We start from the raw sequence: 18,750 nt of genomic DNA, 5'->3' as shown, positions 1-18,750 counted from the left end.
CAAGAAAGGGTGAACAAGCATTGTGTACTCAGAAAAAAAGAGGGGTTTACAGAAGAGAACCGAGACAGCAGCTGGATATACAAGAAGGATCAAAAAAGAAAGTGATTGGCAGTGTTCAGTACTCTGAGCAAAAGTATGCAGAAATGTGTGTAAAGGGAATTCATCACAGCATTGTTTGTAAAAAAAAAAGAACGCATGTATGAATGAATATACAAATACACACGTACACAAATAGAAAGAATCTCAGAATCCATCAAAGGAAGATTGGCTAAATAAATTATGATATAGCCCTATAATGAAACACTGGATATTTTTTAGTGTCTTGTTATCTGTATGTACTTACATGGAACAAGGAGCCAGAGGAGAGAAGAAATTAGGGGTGCTTCCGAAGCCCTGAAGGAAGGTCCAGGAAGGCACAAGAGAAAAATAGGGTCAATCTGGTTAAGGGGATATATTTAGGGAAGAGGGAGGGAAGGAAGGAAGGAAGGAAGGAAAGAAGGAAGGAAGGGGAAGGGGGCAGGGAAAGGGAGGGAGGAAGGAAGGAAGGAATGAAGGAAGGAAGGAAGGAAGGAAGGAAGGGGGAGGGGGCAGGGAAAGGGAGGGAGGAAGGAAGGAAGGAAGGGAGGGAAGAAGGAAGGAAGGAATGGAGGGAGGGAGGAAGGAAGGAAGGAAGGGAGGAAGGAATGGAGGGAGGGGGAGGAAGAGGAAGGAAGGGAAGAAGGAAGGAAGGAAGGAAGGAAGGAAGGAAGGAAGGAAGGGAGGGAGGGAGGAAGGGGGGAGAGGAAGAGGGAGGGAAGGAGGAGAGAAGGAGATGGTGGTTGGCAATCCTAAGAGTTCTGAGAAAATGGTGGGTGGCCTCAAACTATCAGTGAGGTGGGCAAGAGGAGGCTTCCTGATCAGGAGAGGTGGAGTGGGGCAGTGGTGAGCTCAGGTTGGGGGCAGGAGATTAGGGACCTGATTTCCGACTGCACCCAGAAGAGATGGGAGGGGTTCCTCCTCAATACCCCAGCTAAGGCCTTCTGGCTGGCAGAGCCAGGCCCCTCCCCCATTCCTAAACCCTGCCCCCCAGGTTTCCAGGCTTCCCTGTGCCAACCCACCCTGGGCTCTCTCCAGTCACAAGTCTTTGTTTTCGATAGTGTCCCTGGGGATGTGAAGGTGAGGAAGGGCAGAGGGTGGGTGGCCAGTGGCCACAGCTACTAACAATGCTGCTTCCGGGTATTTTGTCCCTGGTGGAATAGGAATTTTTTGTTGTTGTTGTTAAGGGAGGGAGAAGGGCCATGGTTCTCTAGAGTATACTAGTAATGCCTGGAAGGTTTGCAGAACCAAAGTCTTTCCTCACACCCTGGGTCAGCCTGGGTTTATTGGACCAGGTGTCTTAATTTTCCTGTCTGAGACTATAACCAGCAATTCATTAGTATTGATGATTTCATTATTTTTTTTTAATTTTTTAATGTTTAATGTTGAGAGAGAGAGAGAGAGAGAGCATGAGGGCAGAAGGGGCAGAGAGAGAGGGAGACACAGAATCCGAAGCAGGCTCTAGGCTCGGAGCTTTCAGCACAGAACTCGACACGCGGCCCAAACCCACGAACCGTGAGATCCTGACCTGAGCCGAAGTCAAACGCTCAACCGACCGAGCCACCCAGGCGCCCCTTGGTGATTTCATTATTGTTGAGTCATCCTCAGCCAGTGGTATGTGGAATGTGGAAAGAGAGTAGAATGAGGAAAAAGAGAAGGAAGGGAGAAATGAGAACAGAGAAGAAGGTGAGTCTTTAAGTCTCAGAGCGTGAAGAGAGGGAGGTGATGAAGCAGGACGTGAACCCGCAGCCAAACGGGAGGGTTTAGGATGTTGGGTGAAGCCTTGCTTATTCCCTGTAGACCACTGAGAAGCACGAGGAGCATGAAGGTTCCACACAGGGACCCAGCCGCGTCCTCTCACCCTTTGGAGGCTGGCTCAGGAGAGGGAATGACAGTCACACAGTTCCTACCCCACTCTGGCCCAAGACTTGTGTTCAGGAGGAACACCCACCCCTACTTGGGGGACCTGGGCAGGATAACTCTGCTGGGCTGGGCCAGATGAAGTTTAGTCAAGAGGAGATCAGCTGACAGTCATCTAGACCCAATGGCAGCAACACTGGACCTTCTCTGCTCTCTTGAGACTCAGAAGGCCAACTGCACCAAGAAGACCAGACCCTAAAGGCACAGCGTCTAAAAATACCAGAGCTGGAAGGAATCCTAAAGATCCTCCAGAAAGAATTCATGACTTCCTCCTCCCTGTCTCTGTAGCCCTTTTCACAGATAGCATGCCGTGCTCTAATTTACAGTCATGCATCTATCAAAAACCCCTATTTTATCCACTGTTGCATTGCCGAAGCATGACGTCTTACTCAGGGTCCTTTCAGTGAATGCTTGTGAGTGTTTGTTGAACCTAACTTTCCCTCTCATTCTACTGATGAGAAAAAATGAGTCCAAAAAACTAGCTATTTCAAAATATTAACTTGCTCAGGCTATCAACATGCTGGCCCAAGCCTTAACTCCGGCCTGTAGAGAGAGGTCAGGCCAAAACATGAAGGCTTTCCACAGTGTGCAGCCGGACGGAGAGAAATCAGTCCCAATACACGGTGTGATCTCTGCAGGCACCGCCTGGCGGCTACATTTTGGAAACTGCCTTATAAGCGAAAGGGATTTATAAGAGTTTCTGGCTAAGGAGGCCAAGTCCCCAAAAGACGCTCTAACCCTAAATATATGAGATCCATTTTACATCAAGAAGGGGGTCCACCTCCTGCCCTTTGAACCTTCTCAGATGTGTTCAGCCTCTTAAGTAGAGTTAGGTGTCCAGGTGAGCGGCTGAGCTGTGTATCAGGGACTGTGAAGGGTCAATCTTTGGATGAACTCTTGGTATAATAGCCTTTTCACTTAGACAAAAAGAAAGAAGATGAAATCCTCTGGCACAGTACCTGCTAAAGTGTTTTCTCAGGATACTAGTCCCTACATGTTCTTGGAAAGAAAACATGGCTTTGTGTGACCGGGAAAGAGGGATAGGTGCTGCATTTATCTAAACCTGCTCTGGGGGAACCATCATAGACATTGGTACATTAAAGTCACTGAGAAATCCTGCAGCGAGGAATTAGGTTAAACTCTGTTCAACCCAGTATTGCACAAAATTATGTCACCAGAAAATACTTTTTCTATGTCATGGTTAGGACAATGGCCTTCAGACATTTTCGTTCACGCTACACTTTCAAATTTTGGAGTTTGGGGCAGCACACTTGAAATCAGTAATATGGGCAACACGTATGAACAGGTCTAATATTTAACAAGGTGTCTGCATGGGCCAATCGGACTGCATTGTTCACTCTGTGCCCCTCAGTTCTGAGCTGAACGTTGACTTGACCTTGGCTCTGCCCTGATCAAGCTTTCTTATAAACTCTCAAAACCAAGTTGCCATCTCTTCCAGAAAAGTCTTTCTTGGAATGCCTTGACATTCCGCCAAACCTCTCTGCAACCAGTTGACCCGACTCTGCTGGATATCGTGGTGTCCACTTAGCTCAGAGTTCCCCCCAACAGGCATGCAATAGTGTGACGTGTAGCTGAAGCAAAAATAAATTTTACGCACATCAAATGAAGTTTCACAGCACGTTTGTAAATGCCTTAAACCACACAAGCGGACAGCACCAGCCCTGGAACTGGGATTCCAAGAAGAAGGAGTGTGGAGAAGAGGCACTCGTGTGAGGTTATCTTGGGCCAACTCTTGCCCCTCAAGAGGTCTGCAGGGCTGGGTGGGGGGAGAGGGGCAGGGCTGCTGGACCCTTGGAAGGCAGGGTCTGAAGTCCCCTGAAACACAGAGATAGGAAGTCGTGGGTAAATCCCATTTTCCTGTTTCCAATGATTTAGACTACAAATTTCATTGAAAGGGTTTCAGTATTCATTTATTTAATTACATGCTTGTGATTTGTTATTTTTTAAAAGCAACCGGCCAGAAAAATACAGTAACCTTTAATTAATCCTCATTAGGGAAATCACGATGGATGAAAGGACATCAGACAAAAGCAAAGACGCCTGCACTCTCTTCCTGGTTCTGCCACCAGATGAGCAAGTCGTTTCACCTCTCCGAGGTTCAGTGTCCTTAGCAGCAAAAAGAGGGGTTAGGTTTGGAAATTCTAGAACACTTTCAATGCCAATATTATTCTGGTTTCTAAACAGTGCAAAAAGTTAGTTTTAAAATTAATCCATTAATAAAACTATTAATAATTTTAAATAAGTTCGTTGATAAGTTGACAAAACCAATTAAAAAGCAAATGAAAGATCGTGCACAAAACAGCTATTTAATGATGACTTACCATTGCCATTTATTTAAAACAGCTTACCAGGCGTTGTTCTAAGTTCCTTGCAGGTCCTTGTCTAGTTCGTCTTACAACATTCCTCCCGGTGAGCTAGATGTGCTTAATAGCTTGTTTCACAGATATTAAGATACTAATCTATTACGGAGATGAAGTGGCTTGACCAGGACAACAGTGATAGTAAGTAGCGGAGCTGGGATTTGAACACGGCACCATGACTCCTAGAGGTCATCTCATCATACCCCCACCCAAAGCAGGCATTCCCGGTACAACCCTCTGGTGGGTGTATACCCAGCCTTGCCCACACATTCCCAGAGAAGCCTGCTCTGCTTACCAGACAGCCTTTTCTATTGCTGGACACCCTAAGATATTAGGAAGCTCTGTTCCTTTTAATGAGACAAAATATGTCTTCCGGTGATTTCCATCCTGGGCCCTGGTTGGTCCTCAGGGGGACCCAAAAGTGACATGTGACCCCCTTTCCTCTGACAGGCTTCGGAAATGAGGAGGCTCACTGAGTCTTTCACCACCAAGCTAAAGAGCCTGGCTCCTGCAGATGTATCCCCGTCCTGTGGGCCTTGTCGGACCCTCCACGGCCACAGCTTACCCGCTTTGGTGTCCTTTGTAGGACCCAGCCCAGGGCCTGTCACATAGCAGCAGGCACAGTGTGATTGGTTATTTGAATTAAACTGAGCAAGGAAACTTGGAAAATATGTGGAACGTATTGGAAATATTTCCCATATTTTGAAATAACTTCCATATATTGGAATAAATTCCAGTATTTCCTATATCTCCAATATGGGAAATATGGGAAAACGTGGAAAATAAGAGGAAAATATGGCCAAAAATGAGAGTCTGCTCCCTTGACAGCATTGCATAGGTGGCACCCATCAACAGCTCCCAGATCTGTCTCTAGATCTGGGTCCATTTTCCAGATCCCTCCTGGAAGGAGCCATCTTCCCCACATGCTGTAGTTGGGGTAGCGGGGAACTGATTCCTGCCCAAGACGTGAAAGGGATGTTTTGGGGATCCGGAATATACCCATTTCACAGGCAAGGGGAAACCACAGGTCCAAGAGGGTAAGAAACATGCCCAAAGCGACTCAACCACCAGGTGGAAAAGTCACAGTTCAAACCCAGACTCCCCCAGCTCTGAGGCCCGTGCCTAACTGCATCATACTGCCTCCTGAAGGAGAAACAGAAGACAACAAGGACGCAGACAGAAAGACCAAGAGACAGGGAAAAGAAAGAGCTCGTGAAACAGCTTTGTGAACTGTTAAGCTCTCTGTAAAAAGAAGCACCGGGGGGTGCCTGGGTGGCTCAGTCCGTTAAGCATCCAACTTCGGCTCAGGTCACGATCTCACTGTCCGTGGGTTCGAGCCCCGCATCGGGCTCTGTGCTGACTGCTCAGAGCCTAGAGCCTGCTTCGGATTCTGTGTCTCCCTCTCTCTCTGACCCTCCCCCGTTCATGCTCTGTCTCTCTCTGTCTCAAAAATACAGTCACCTCCAGGCTTTCTAACCTCAAAATCAAGGGGTGGAAAATTCCAGTTTCTAATGTCCCCACGTGGCATGTTTTGGAGTTGTGTTTTCAGAGCTCCAGAGCTCCCTGCAGTCATAGGCACGAGAAGCCATGGATCTCTTTCAACTGCACTTGGCCAAAATAACCGTTTGCTCCCATCCCCCAGTCGAGAGATGGGTGAGGCCAGTCCAGGTGCCAAAGCCCACCAGGCTGCACCCCGGCTCCCTGGTATTCCCCGCTCTACCCCAGACATTCTTCTAGGCCTTGCCAGCTTCTACTCCACCGCTCGAATACAAACATTGCCTGGCCTTTGCCCCAAGTCAGGTCACAAGGGTTTTACAGGGCAAGTGTCCTGTGCCCAGCTTTGTGCTGAACACCTTCCCTAAAAGAAACCATATCTGAAATCCCCTGTCCCAACAGGCATCCACTGATGAGTGATGCTGAGCCACGGAAGCCACTTGGCCCAGGGGTGATGAGCCAGTCTCTGTATCGAGACCCGTGTTCCCCAGCCCATCCCCTTCAATCAGGCCGCAGGGATCTTACACAAAAAGCAAACAGAAGCTCCTCACTTTCTTACTCTTCTGCTTGAAACTTTCATGGCTCTCCCCTGTGTTTAGGATATGGACTAAAACACCAGGAAGCTCATCAGATCTCCCATCCGCCCTCCCCAGCCTCCCGCCTCGTGTCCCCCGCTGCTGCACGGGCCAATTTTACGAACCTCAAGGTGCATGCTGGTCCCCCTGCCCAGACAAACTCTCTCCTGTTCCTTCTGAACCCGATGGCCTCAAGGCAGGCGTCACTCAATGCCAGGTTATGCCCTGACTTGAGAACACTTACTTGTAGCATCAGTCCAAAGCATAATAATTTTAGAGCAGCGTGAAGGAAGATCCTGGGAACGTAACTCCCTCCTGTGGTACGGGCTGTGTTTACAAAACAAACCCCAGAAAGCATCATAAATCATTCCAAGCAGAGCTGCCTGGGTTGAAGCAATGGGACAAAAATACCTCTGGGCACGGCTCCTCCGGGCCCCCACCCGGCCGAAGAGCAGCGGGGCCAGACAGGCTGTGCCCTCTGAAGAGGCAGTTGCTGGGTTTTTCTTTCCACCCCGGGCCCCTCAGTGGGGACTTCTTTTCCACCCTTCAGACTTTTAATCCCTTCCAGGCCTTGCAGTGTTCTAATGCCTTACAAAGGGGGAAATGACCCAAGTAGACCAGGGCCTCAGTGCTAGGCCGGCCACTTCTGAGATGTGTGTAACCCTCCATAAATTTTTCTTTCGTTATGATCTGATCTGTCGGATAGGGGATGTAACATCTGCTCTCATGACCTTCGAAAAACACAGAGAAATACTTTGAAATTCTTGAAGGGCCGCCCAAACACAGGCTTACTTTTGGCCGTTGCTTCCGACTGGCTCACTGACTAAAACGTGGCCACCAAGAGTCTTAGCATTTTCTCTCTAACTGGGGAATGGAAGGCCTTGTCCCCAGATCAAAGAATCTCAGGCATCCGTGTAGCAGGTGGGTGAAGCACCCTGGACAGGCACAGCTTGCCCTAAAGGTAAACCTAATTCAAGCCTTCCACAGTGTCCCCAAGTCGGGGTCAGGGGCCTTAGCTCTGAGCCAGATCCAGTCCCAGGAGCTGCCGCTGGATGCAAGAAGGCCTGGGTCCCTGTGTTCCTGGGTTTGAAGCGGTGATGTACTTGAGGGGTTCAAGTGTGAACCTTGCCAGACAGGCCTAGGTTGAGTTTCTGCTGCTTATGGCTTCCTAAGCTTCAGGTTTCCACTCAAGGAAACAGAGAGAGTTGACTGACCTCCTTATGAAAAGTTATGATGCGTGTAAAACGTTTAGTTTTGTGAACCAGGCATTTTAAAAATAATATTTATCGTTACCGTTGTTGTTGTCGTCATTTATATTCCAGGGCACATGCGCGCACACACACACGCACGCCCCGGTCCTCTCTGAACTCCCTGAGTGTTTTTTCCACTTCCTGTCCTGTCTAGCCTTGCCTTGTCCTTCCTGTTTTCCTCTAACAACGCTGCTAGACAAAGATTTCTAAATTTACCTTATAATTTACCTAATTTCACTCAGTCTTGCTCAGTAAATACCTCTGGAAACAAAAGTTCTAGACAAACAAGTCTCTTGGTCAACAAATGTCCCAAGTTCAAGGGCCATTATGGACATACCTGGCAACCGGGCGACATGGCCCAGGAAATAAGAGTCCTGGGCCACTTGGAGCTGAGATTTTTAGACCTGGCCCGGTCACCGATGATAATTGCCAAAGGATTCAACATCCCTGAAATCGTAGCCTTCCTTTCTGTAAAACTGAAGCATCTAGTTTCTGTTTGCTTGTTTATAAGCCTCTTCTTCTAGGTACATAAAACCCTGGTTCCCTAAGAAATCTTTGGCAGAAGCCCACTGTATAAAATATTTAACGGAATAACAACTCTGGACATAGGAGGGGGCCAGAGAGCCTTTCTGGCCTTCACACAATCGCGCCCCTTCCACTCATCCCCCAAACAGCCAAGAAGCTCCCCCTGTGCACACATAAGGCTTCGTAGAGTCCTGCTTACGTAGCTCTTTGTGCCTCATTTTCCTCTGTGGTTGAGTGGGGAGAGTAATCAGCCCCCTCCAACAGCATTGGTTGTAAGAATTAAACGAGTTAACACAGATAAAGATAAAGCCCTCAGTGGGACTTTATCTTTGGACTAAAGAACTCAATAACTGTTAAACATCACTATTATTACTACGGCGACTTGATTCCTAAGGTGCCTCTTACACGTCGTAAAAATGCGCCCTCATGTAAAAGTTATAAATTACCCCCAGGCCCCTTGATATCCCCTCCACTGTCTTTATGGACACAGGAGGAGATAAGATATTCTCTCACACGACAGACAAGTTCTGCTTCTGCTGAAAGCACATTTTATAAAGCAATGCTTACTATTTTTTTCACTCCTGGATTCATGGGACAAACAGAGCCCCCATTCGGGAATAGAAACAGAAGGGACAAGCAAAGAAAAAGAGACCTCGAATGAACAATGCAGCCAGTCTGTGTTTACTGCCTAGTGGCCCATGTGATCATCTGTCCCACAAATATTTATCGTGCAATTACTATGAGCCAGGCAGCATGCTGAGGACTCGGTGGCAACAAAGAAAAACCAGGCCCCAGCCCTGTGGAACTTGCTTCCGAAGGGGCATCGATAGGAATTACATGGAAGGAAGTACCCACCAGAACTGAGGGTGTGGGAGGTGGGGTGAGGGGAGGAAAGGCAACCAGTGTGCACAGAATAAGATAAAAGTCACTTCAGCGTGGATTTGAGAGCAGAACAAGGCTGTAATCCCAGGTGAGGTGGGGCTAAAGGGAACAGCATGTACAAAATTATTTATCCAAGGGATTTCCAAGAACACTACTGTTTGCTCCTATTAATTTGCTCCTAGGAGGACACATACTGCTTTTTTGGGAACCAACTTTTTTGTGTTTTAAATAAGCTCTGTTATAAACAGTTGCTGAAGGGACACGGTCAAGCAGCATGATTTTAAGTGATCCTGGCATTAATCTTCTCTTCATGAGTTTCACAGAACTTTTCATTCTGGGAAGTTAGTTTGAAAAAAACCTTCATTTCCTCTAAGGGACACTGAGCATGACTTTCAATACAGTGCCCAGGAAAGAGCTAAAGATACGAGGAAGACATGAGTTTGGACCCTGGATTCTTCCTACTAGAACTTGTCTCTCAACCTATTTCCTCTTCGGTGAAACGGGGACGCTGACGCTCACCACTGAGCCCCACGATCAGGTAAGACAACAGATGTGAAATTGACGTGTAGACATTGGGGCATATAGAAGCCATTTGTATTTATTTTAATAACTTCCTTTCTTTCTTTGTCTTCCTTGTTCCTAAACATAACGAAATTGAATTATTTTTGCGGCTCCTGTTCGTTTTGTGTTAAGAAAGAAGGATCGGTATCTAACAATGGCACTGCCATTCTCTCGGGCTCACGCGTCCACCAAGGAATCTCCGATACAATCCGTTCAAGCAAAGAGCCTCTTCGAGCTGCCGGTAAGAACCTGAGATCCGAGGTGAGTAGGCCACCCTCCAATCCCTGCCTGTTAAAAACGGCCACTCAGAGCCAGAGTCTGGCTTCCAGGACTCCCCGTCTGCCTCACACATCCTGGAAATTTCATGCCTACAGACTCCATCTCTGTCCTTCTTCCCATGGTTCCACCCTCCTCCATCCCAACCACTATACCAGCTCTTTCCCTCCCCTGAGTTTCACATCTGAATCCACCACTTACTACTATCGATGTGTCCTTAGATTGCTTAAGATCTCTGTAGCTCATTTTCCATAAAAAGGACATGAAAAAAGAATCTACCCCCTAGGATTGTTTTCAGGATTCCAGGGGACTATGCCTTTTAAAGACTTCACACAGTTCAAGGCGATTTTCAATACTCAGAAAGTATCTCTTATTGTTGCTATTACCCATATTTCCTTCCTTCCCCCTTTCCCCCTTCCCCCTTCTTTTCTTCCTTCCTTCCTTCCTCTCTCCTTCCCTCTCTTTTCCTTCTTCCCTATTCCGTCACCACCTCTGGTGCCCTCCTTCCTTCCATGGCCCATTCCTTCTGCCTTTGCCTCGTTCCCTGCCCTTGCCCTCATGTGCCCCTGCCTCCCCTCACCCCGACAGCTTCCCCAGCCATGAGTCATGGGAGTTTGCTCCCACACTGGCTCCCGAAAGGCTCTGGCTAGCAGCTGGCAGGCTGTGGAGGCAGGCACAGCTGCCAGGGCCAGGATTTGCCAGATGGAACCAGCCTGGTACTTGACTTCAGGCTACTTCTAGGACCTGAACGTGCATTTATGGAGCCACGGGCCATTATTTTTGGGAACCATAAGAGACTCAAAGTCCCCGAGGACGAGGAGAGGATAAATGTTGTATTGCCCATCTTTGCTAAAAGGGGAGGAAGATTGATTCTGGTCATTTTAAGACGTTCTTTTAATATCTGGGAAACTCTCCACTGAGTCCTCACCCAGTTTGAATTTGGCATCCCACCCTGACACCCACTGACTTTTTCTCTCTCCTCTGCTGGACTCCCAGTTCCCGAAGGACAATGCACTGCCCCATTTCACTGAATCGCCTTATCTCTTTGCCATGGGAGTTAGGAGGACCATGTGATTTGGATTCAGACAGATCTAGGGTCCAATACTATCTTTGCCGCCTTGTTCCCATGACCTTGCACAGATAAGTCAATTTCTCTATATTCATTTGCCCGTGTACTCATCCAATAAGTACTCACTGAGCACCTACTATGTCAAGGGGCTGTTGCCAGGTGATGGACATAGAGCAGGGAAGGAGGCAGGCAGCCTTTGCCGTCATGCAGCTTAGAGTGGGGGAGACAGAGAACAAGTGAAGTCACAAAGGAACAATAAGAAAATAATACATTCAATACCTTGTGGTGAGCACGATCCAGGAGATAATGAGGAACTGAGCTAATGAGGAACTGAGCTAAACAACAACGAAGGAGGTGGGGAGCAGAGACCTATTGAATACAATGGACACATGACCTAGAGCAGTGTTTCTCAACATCAGTGTCTTTGATCTTTGGGGCCCAATACCTGGGGGTAGATGGGGGGCTGTTTTGTGCACCGCATGATGTTTAATGGCATCCATTGCACCCGTGGCCTCTCCCCAATGGATGCCGGTAGCCAACCCCCTCCCACGTTATGGCAAGCAGAAATGCCTCCAAGACATTGCCAGTGTCCTCTGGAGAACAGTCGGAGGGGCCCAAACCACCCCCAGTTGAGGGTGGGCCACACAGATTTGTGTTTGAGTCTCCCCTCATCCATTTACTTGCCATAGTGACTCTGAATAGCTAATTACACTCTCAGAGTCATTTCCTCATGTGTGAAATGGGGTGTTACTGGAAAGAATAACATCCAGCAGTGTTGTTATAAGGAATAAATGAGATAACCACCAGTCCACAGGGACCAGAGGTCTCTTGGGGACGGAACTGGCCCGGGATCTCATCTATGTCCCCAGCCCACAGCACAGAAGCCAGGACTCCTTACCAACCTCGTGCATTTCCGCAGCGTAAACTGTAGCAGTCCCCACACACAGACGGGACCGAGGAGAAGCTGCGGTTTTGATTTCAGCCCAGGTAGTCGTCCCTGTTCTCACTGATGTGATTATCTGCTCAGAACGAGGCTGTTTTTAGTGACCAAGGAGGTGGCTCCTCCCTGCCCCGCTAAGAGAAGTCTGAGCTCTTTGGAAAGCTCATTCCCCCACAGGGAGTGGCTGATGAAAGATAATATTGCCTTTGGTCTTCCTCTTCTCCCTTAAACAATTGAAGGGGCCTTTCCTTTTCCCGTTTGGCTGGTTTGAAGCCCCTAATTTGCCTTCGCGCGTCAGATCTCGCCTCCGTGCAGGCCTGATGGCTCAGCCAGCAGACCAAGGCACGTTTGTCTTCAGATCTCCATGCCAGGCTCGGGGGAGCCGGTTGGCATCTTGCTGATTCTTCTGCTCCTCCGGAGCACTTCAGGGGGACAGGTTTCCATCCCCCACAGAACTGGATTGGGGGGAAAGACAGTGTCCCACTTTCTGCAGCTTTCTATTCTTCTCTCTCAGGGGATGTGAGATCTGGGACACTGGGTGCAACCTCCAGGCCCGTCCCCACCTTGTCGTCCTGAAACCCTTCACAGATCTAATAGTCCAGGATTCATTCATTCATTCTTCCGTGGAATAGATGAAAGCAAATCTAGCATTATTTCAAATACCTTCCAAGACCTTGCTCACCCCCTGCGTCTGGCAATACCTGTGCAAGCCCTTCACAGCTTCCAGATCCCGCATTGAAGCCATTTTGGCAAAAGAAAGTAGGGTCTAATTTTAAAAATGGTATTTCCCTAGAAACTCTAATGTTCAAAATTCTACACTGGCACCATGGTGGCTGAAATAGCGAAGAATCTCACTCACTCCTGTGTGAGTGCCGTGGAATAATGCTCAGTGGGGGCGCCTGGGCGGCCCGGTCAGTTGAGTGTCCGACTTCAGCTCAGGTCATGATCTCACGGTTCGTGAGTTCGAGCCCCGCGTTGGGCTGTAGGCTGATAGCACGGAGCCTGGAGCCTTGCTTCAGATCCTGTCTCCCTCTCTCTCTGCCCCTCCCCTGTTTATGCTCTCTCTCTCTCTCTCTCTGTCTCTCTCAAATATAAATAAACATTAAAAAAAATCAAAAGTGCGCAGTGAATATTTGTTGAATAGGGACAAGGCCTCGACGAGGTTGAACACCTGTCATGTCGCAGCGCCTCCCTGGGCGCCCTGGGAACAAGACACAGTCCTGGCAGACACGGGGCTCCCCACAGAAAGCGTGGTTTCACTCAGTAAGTGCCATCTGTGCACACGGGGGATGGCACTCAGCCCGGGCTGGGGGGCGGGGAGGCCTTCTTAAAAGAGATAACGTGCAAACCAAGGATGAGAAACGAGACAGAGTTAGCAGAAAGGATATTCTAGACAAGGGCGGGAGGCGTGAAAGGCATGGGATCTGTAGGTACTCTAGCAACTGGGCATGACTAGAATGTGAAGGAAAAGGCCGGAAGAGTGGCAAAGGGCAAGACAGCGGGCAGGGGTGTGGCGGACATGAGGAGTGGCCCAGATCCTGCTGCCCACCGCCGGCTCCTTCAGGGTCTGCCTCAACTGCACGGCCTGAGCTCCCCCCCCACCAAAGCCACGGAGGGAAGCCGCTCCCGAAGTCCTGGCCATTTGGGCTCACAGTGGGGTGACGCTGAAGGGCGATACTCGCTCCCGAACTCCACACCACGCTGTCTGCAATTTTGACTTCTTTCCTTTTTTTTTTTTTTTTTTTTAAGTTTATTTATTTATTTGGAGAGAGAGAGCATGAGCAGGGGAGAGGCAGAGTGAGAGGGAGACAGAATCTGAAGCAGGCCCCAGGCTCCGAGCTATCGGCACACAGCCCGACGCGGGGCTCAAACGCACAAGCCATGATATCATGGCCCTAGCCGAAGTCGGACACTCCCAAGCAGGCTCCGTGCTGTCAGCACAGAGCCTGCTGCGGGGCTCGAACAGTGAGATCACAGCCTGAGCCAAAATCAAGAGCCCAACCGACTGAGCCACCCAGGAGCCCCAAGGGGTTTTGACTTCTGTGTCTGCCCAGTCCTGCGTCTACCCCTTTCCTTACCCAGGTGGTGATGCTGTACGAACGTCTAATACCCCAGACTCCATCCCCGTGTCTGCTTCCGGTGGTCCCAGCTCGCTCCACCCCGGGATGTCAAACTGAGAGCTGGACTCTGTTCTGTGGCCAGCAGCATTTCGACCGTTTTTCCTTTGCAACGCAGACATTCCAGATGCGTGCTTACCCAGATTCTAACATTCTTCAACATATAAAGTCTCCCTAGTCCAGGAGCTGTGAACAATTCCCAGAGAACTGGCCGGACCCAGTTACGTATCTGCTTACCCCTTTCTCACTATTCGTGGGGGGGAATCTTCTCCAATACCCACATATCCACGCGGAAGAACTTCATCTCGAAGACGCTCCCATCATTGTCCAGCCGTCCTTGTGGGAGGAAGAGGGGATTTATCTGACCGGTCAGTGCAGCAGACTCCAACTTCTGGGCCCGCCCTCTCTTTCCTCAGGATGGTCTCCAGCTGACAGGGGACCACTGTCTAGTCTGTGCTTGAGGCCATGCAGGAAGCTTCGTGGGGCCAATTCTGGGCCTGCTGGAAAGCCTTGGTGCACCTGTCTTTCAGGCGCCAGCAAAAAGCAGCTGCGAGACCATTCTGTTCCACGCACAAACCGAAGGCCCCACCCAGCTGTAATCAGTAAGAATGCCGGCATTTTTTAAAATGGTATTTATTTTGAGAGAGAGAGAGATAGAAAAGTGAGCAGGGAAGAAGCAGAGAGAGAAGGAGATAGAGAATCTCAAGCAGGCTCTGCACCGTCAGTGCGGAGCCTGAAGTGGGGCTCGAACTCACAAACCGTGAGCCAAAATCAGGAGTCAGACACTTGAGGCACCTGGGTGGCTCTCAGTCAGTTAAGCATCCGACTTCAGCTCAGGTCATGATCTCATAGCTCGGGGGTTCAAGCCTCACACTGGGCTTTGTGCTGACATCTCAAAGCTGGAACCTGCTTTGGATTCTGTCTCCCTCTCTCGCTGCCCCTCCCTTACTTGCTCACACTCTGTCTCTGTCTCAAAAATAATTTTTTTTTTTAAAAAAGGAGATGCTTAACAGACTGAGTCACCCAGGCACCCCGAGAATGCTAGCGTTTCAATCTTTGCCTATCTGACCCTCAATTAGTTCTGAACTTGGGCAGTGAAGAAGTATGCTATTTTTCAAGGCCTCTAAAATACCCCAACACTCACAATCCAACCCTCTGAAATGTCTTGATGTATCAGTTTCTCAGCACTCAAAGAATATCAGGGACTGCTGTGGAAAAAAAATAAATAAATGGTCAAACAAATTGTTGCTCTATCAAAAAGATATAATCCCACCATAGGAATTAGTGGCTGTATAATTCAGTGCATGTGTGTGTTGGGGGGCGGGGGGTTCTACCCATGCTCACTGCGGATGATGGACAGAAGCCTCAATTTAATTACTGCTTCAAATTGCATAATATTGCCTTAGTGGTGAGCCACGGCATGTTTATACAAAGAAGAAGCCAGTGAACTTAACCTTGGGGGTATTTTGCATTAGGAATTCAGCCGGATATTTTGAGCCTGAAAACTACAGGACATTCCAAAAAAAAAAAAAAAAAAAAAAAAAAAGATTAAAGGATATTTTCTTCTAATGTAAGTAAAAAAAAAAAAAAATTGGATGAGCATCTTTCTTGGATCTCCTGCTAGAGGTATCCACTCAATGGAAATGATAAGGCGTTCACTTAAGGAGCATAGGATTAGAAGTCCGTAGACCTTGTTCCTGTCCTGCTACCACCACGGACTTACTGAATGACCTCACTCCAGACATTTTAATTCTCTCAGCTCATTTCCGTAACTCGAAAATGGCTGTGAAAATACCTGAGATGCTTTCCTCACAAAGGGCTGTGGTCAACTGTGGTGTTTGATTATAAATCATACTAAGAGATATCACTTATTGGGTGCTGTATGTATCTTCTCCAATACCCACCTATCCACGCAGAAGAACTTCATCTCAAAGACGCTCCCATCATCGTCCTAAACATGCTAAACACTGTTCATGGATTTTCACACTATGAGGTTGTTACTATTGTCCCCATATAACAGACGAGGAAACTGAGGTCCGGAGAGCTTAAGTCATTTTCCCAGGTTCTCACAGCTAATAAAAGCACAGCTAGACTTTGAACCCAGATCTATCTGATCCCAAAGCCCGTGCTTTTAACCACCCAGCTGTATGCCTTCTGTGCTCAAAAACAGTGTGAGGGAGTAGAAAAATACTAAGTGTCAGACGTATCCCTAGTCCGGTCTCAGGTGAGTCATTAACCCTCTCAGGGAAGATAGAATAACGGCCCCCAAAGATGTGCACGCCCTAATTCCTGGAACTTGTGAATATGTCATGATACATGACAAAGAGAAATTCAGGTGGCAGATGGAATTAAGGCTGCTGATCAGCTGAGGTTAACATGGGGACAGTATCCTGGATTTTCCAGCTGGGCCAAAGGTAATCACAAGGGTCCCCCAGAGTGGAAGGGAGAGGCCCAGGAGGTCAGGCGCTGTGATGTGAGAAGGGCTCATCCCATGCTGCTGCCTTTGAAGCTGGAAAGGGGCCACGAGCCAAGGAAGGCAGGCAGCCTCTGGAAAGGAATGCAGCCCCGTTGGCCTCTTGAGTTGAGTCCAGCGAGGCCCGTGTTGGACTTCTAACCTACAGAGCTGTAAGATAATAAATTTGTGTTGTTTCAAGCCAGTAAGGCTGTAGCAATGTGTCACGGCAGCATCAGAGACCAACCCACCAGGCACCTGTTTGTAAACAGAAGGGTGGGGTTTGAAGCTGGTCGCCCAGGCTTTTCAGCCTCCGACATCCTCTGAGTGTATGCTCTGCACGGTTCTTTCCAAAGCATGGGAAGGAGCACAGGAATAGGTGACAAGAAGTGACCTGCCCCCGGAACATCAGTGGCAACCAGCCCAGGGCCAAGGTCTCAGCTCATGTCCGCTCTCCCCATTGTCCTCTCACCCCACCCCCTGCCTCCAACAGAGGCCCCCCTCCAGATTCCTCAGGCTGCCTGGTGGCTCAGTGGGTCTGGAGCCCACAGTAGAATAGAAAAACAGTAGAATGGAAAAGCTTTGATCCTCATACCTTCAGTTCCTGCAATGTTGCCTTGTTTGGGCTGCTTGACGGACCTGGGTCCAAGGTGGCTGTTGACTTTAAACTATAAGGAATGAGAAGAAACATGAAGAATGGGGAGTGAGCGGTAAGGATCCTACCGCTCCTCCTTTTCTCCCCCTTGCAGCTGCTCTGTGTTCTGGCCGCGTTCCAAAGCTTTTTGAAACAGAACCCTTCCAAACAACACGTGAGCCTCTTGGTGGTCCCATATCACATTTTCGGGAGCTGGACGAGATTTAGGTGGGAAGGAGCCAGTCAGGTGCTAAGGCTGCTGGTGATCAGGAAGAGGTCATTACCTAGGGCCAAGGTCTCCAGGCATTTGGGGGAAGGGGGAGTCTTACGATGGAAAACTGGAGGAGGACTGAGAAGGGGTGGGTAACTGAGGTCAGTGAGCAGAGAAGAGAGGAGACTTGGGAGCTGTGTCCCTCCAGGCAGGACCTCCTATGGAGAGCTAGGCTGGGGGCATCTGCAGGGGCCTGGACGTCTCCTCAGGAGGAGACCTATAGCCTCTGTCACAAACCCTGACAATTCATAGAGGCACAGGGTGACAGACTTGCAGGCTGGAAAGGCCATTCTTCTGCCACCTTCTCTATTTCTACCATAAGCCTAAGCCCTCCATGCCATTCTTTATAGTAATTTTTTCTTTAAAGGGCCCCACATTTCCTTCAAGAAATTTATTTTTTAAAGGCTATGTTTTAAATCACTGTCTATGGTAGAAACTGCCAGTGCTCACCCTTTTTAGCCTTCCTCTCTTGCCGGGCACATGGCAAGATTATAATCCTGGCACCTCCTTCCCCCTCCACGCAGGGTTGAGAGGAGCCTAATGATGGTTTTAGCCAGTGGATCCTGGAGTCAGTGGTGCGTGTTTATTTAAAAAACATAAAACGGTCCTGTATATTTTGTAGTTTTGCACACCCTTGATGTACCCATGAGTCTACCGATTTTAGAAACATCTGGAAGTATCTGGAAATATCTGCAGTGTTACCTCTGGGGAGGCACCTGAGAGAGAGATAGGGAAGAAGGGACAGTGGTAAAAAAAAAAAAGAGCTTTAAAATTCCCTGTATTAAGTCTCCACAAGGAAAATATATTTAGGTATTCCTGACATAAGCAAAAGTTCATGTTAAGGTGCACATAATGTTAAAAGGAAACACAAGTGGAAAGTTACGCTGAACTCTGTCTTGAAGCGTCAGAAACTCCAGGCTAAAGGCCCGTGTTTGATGCTGCGGGCAGCTAGAAGCTGAGGAAAGTGTGTGCGTGGTCACGACCTGGCCGATCGAGGGGCTGGGGTGGTGCCTTCTCCCGGGTGGCCGTGGAGACTGGACCAGCAGTCACACGCACAGAGTGCCACACTTCTGACTCCGGCCACTCCGACCTGTCCCACTCTCGTGAACGTGCCGGGACTTTCTGCCTCAGGGTTTTCACGTGTGCTGTCCCTTTCCTTCCTCTCCTTCTCATCCTTCAGAGCTCAGATGAAATATTAGCAGCCCAGCGATGCCCTCCACGGCCCGCTCTCCAAGCAGTTCCCCGGCCGCTGTGCGTGTCTTCTGCGGAGCACTCATTGCGGTGTGCAATCACATCTTACCTGTTCATGATGTTTCTCCCGTGCTCAG

The sequence above is a fragment of the Panthera leo genome, chromosome A1, assembly GCF_018350215.1.
Source record: "Panthera leo isolate Ple1 chromosome A1, P.leo_Ple1_pat1.1, whole genome shotgun sequence".
NCBI lineage: Eukaryota > Metazoa > Chordata > Mammalia > Carnivora > Felidae > Panthera > Panthera leo.
This window is presented reverse-complemented; position numbering follows the sequence as displayed.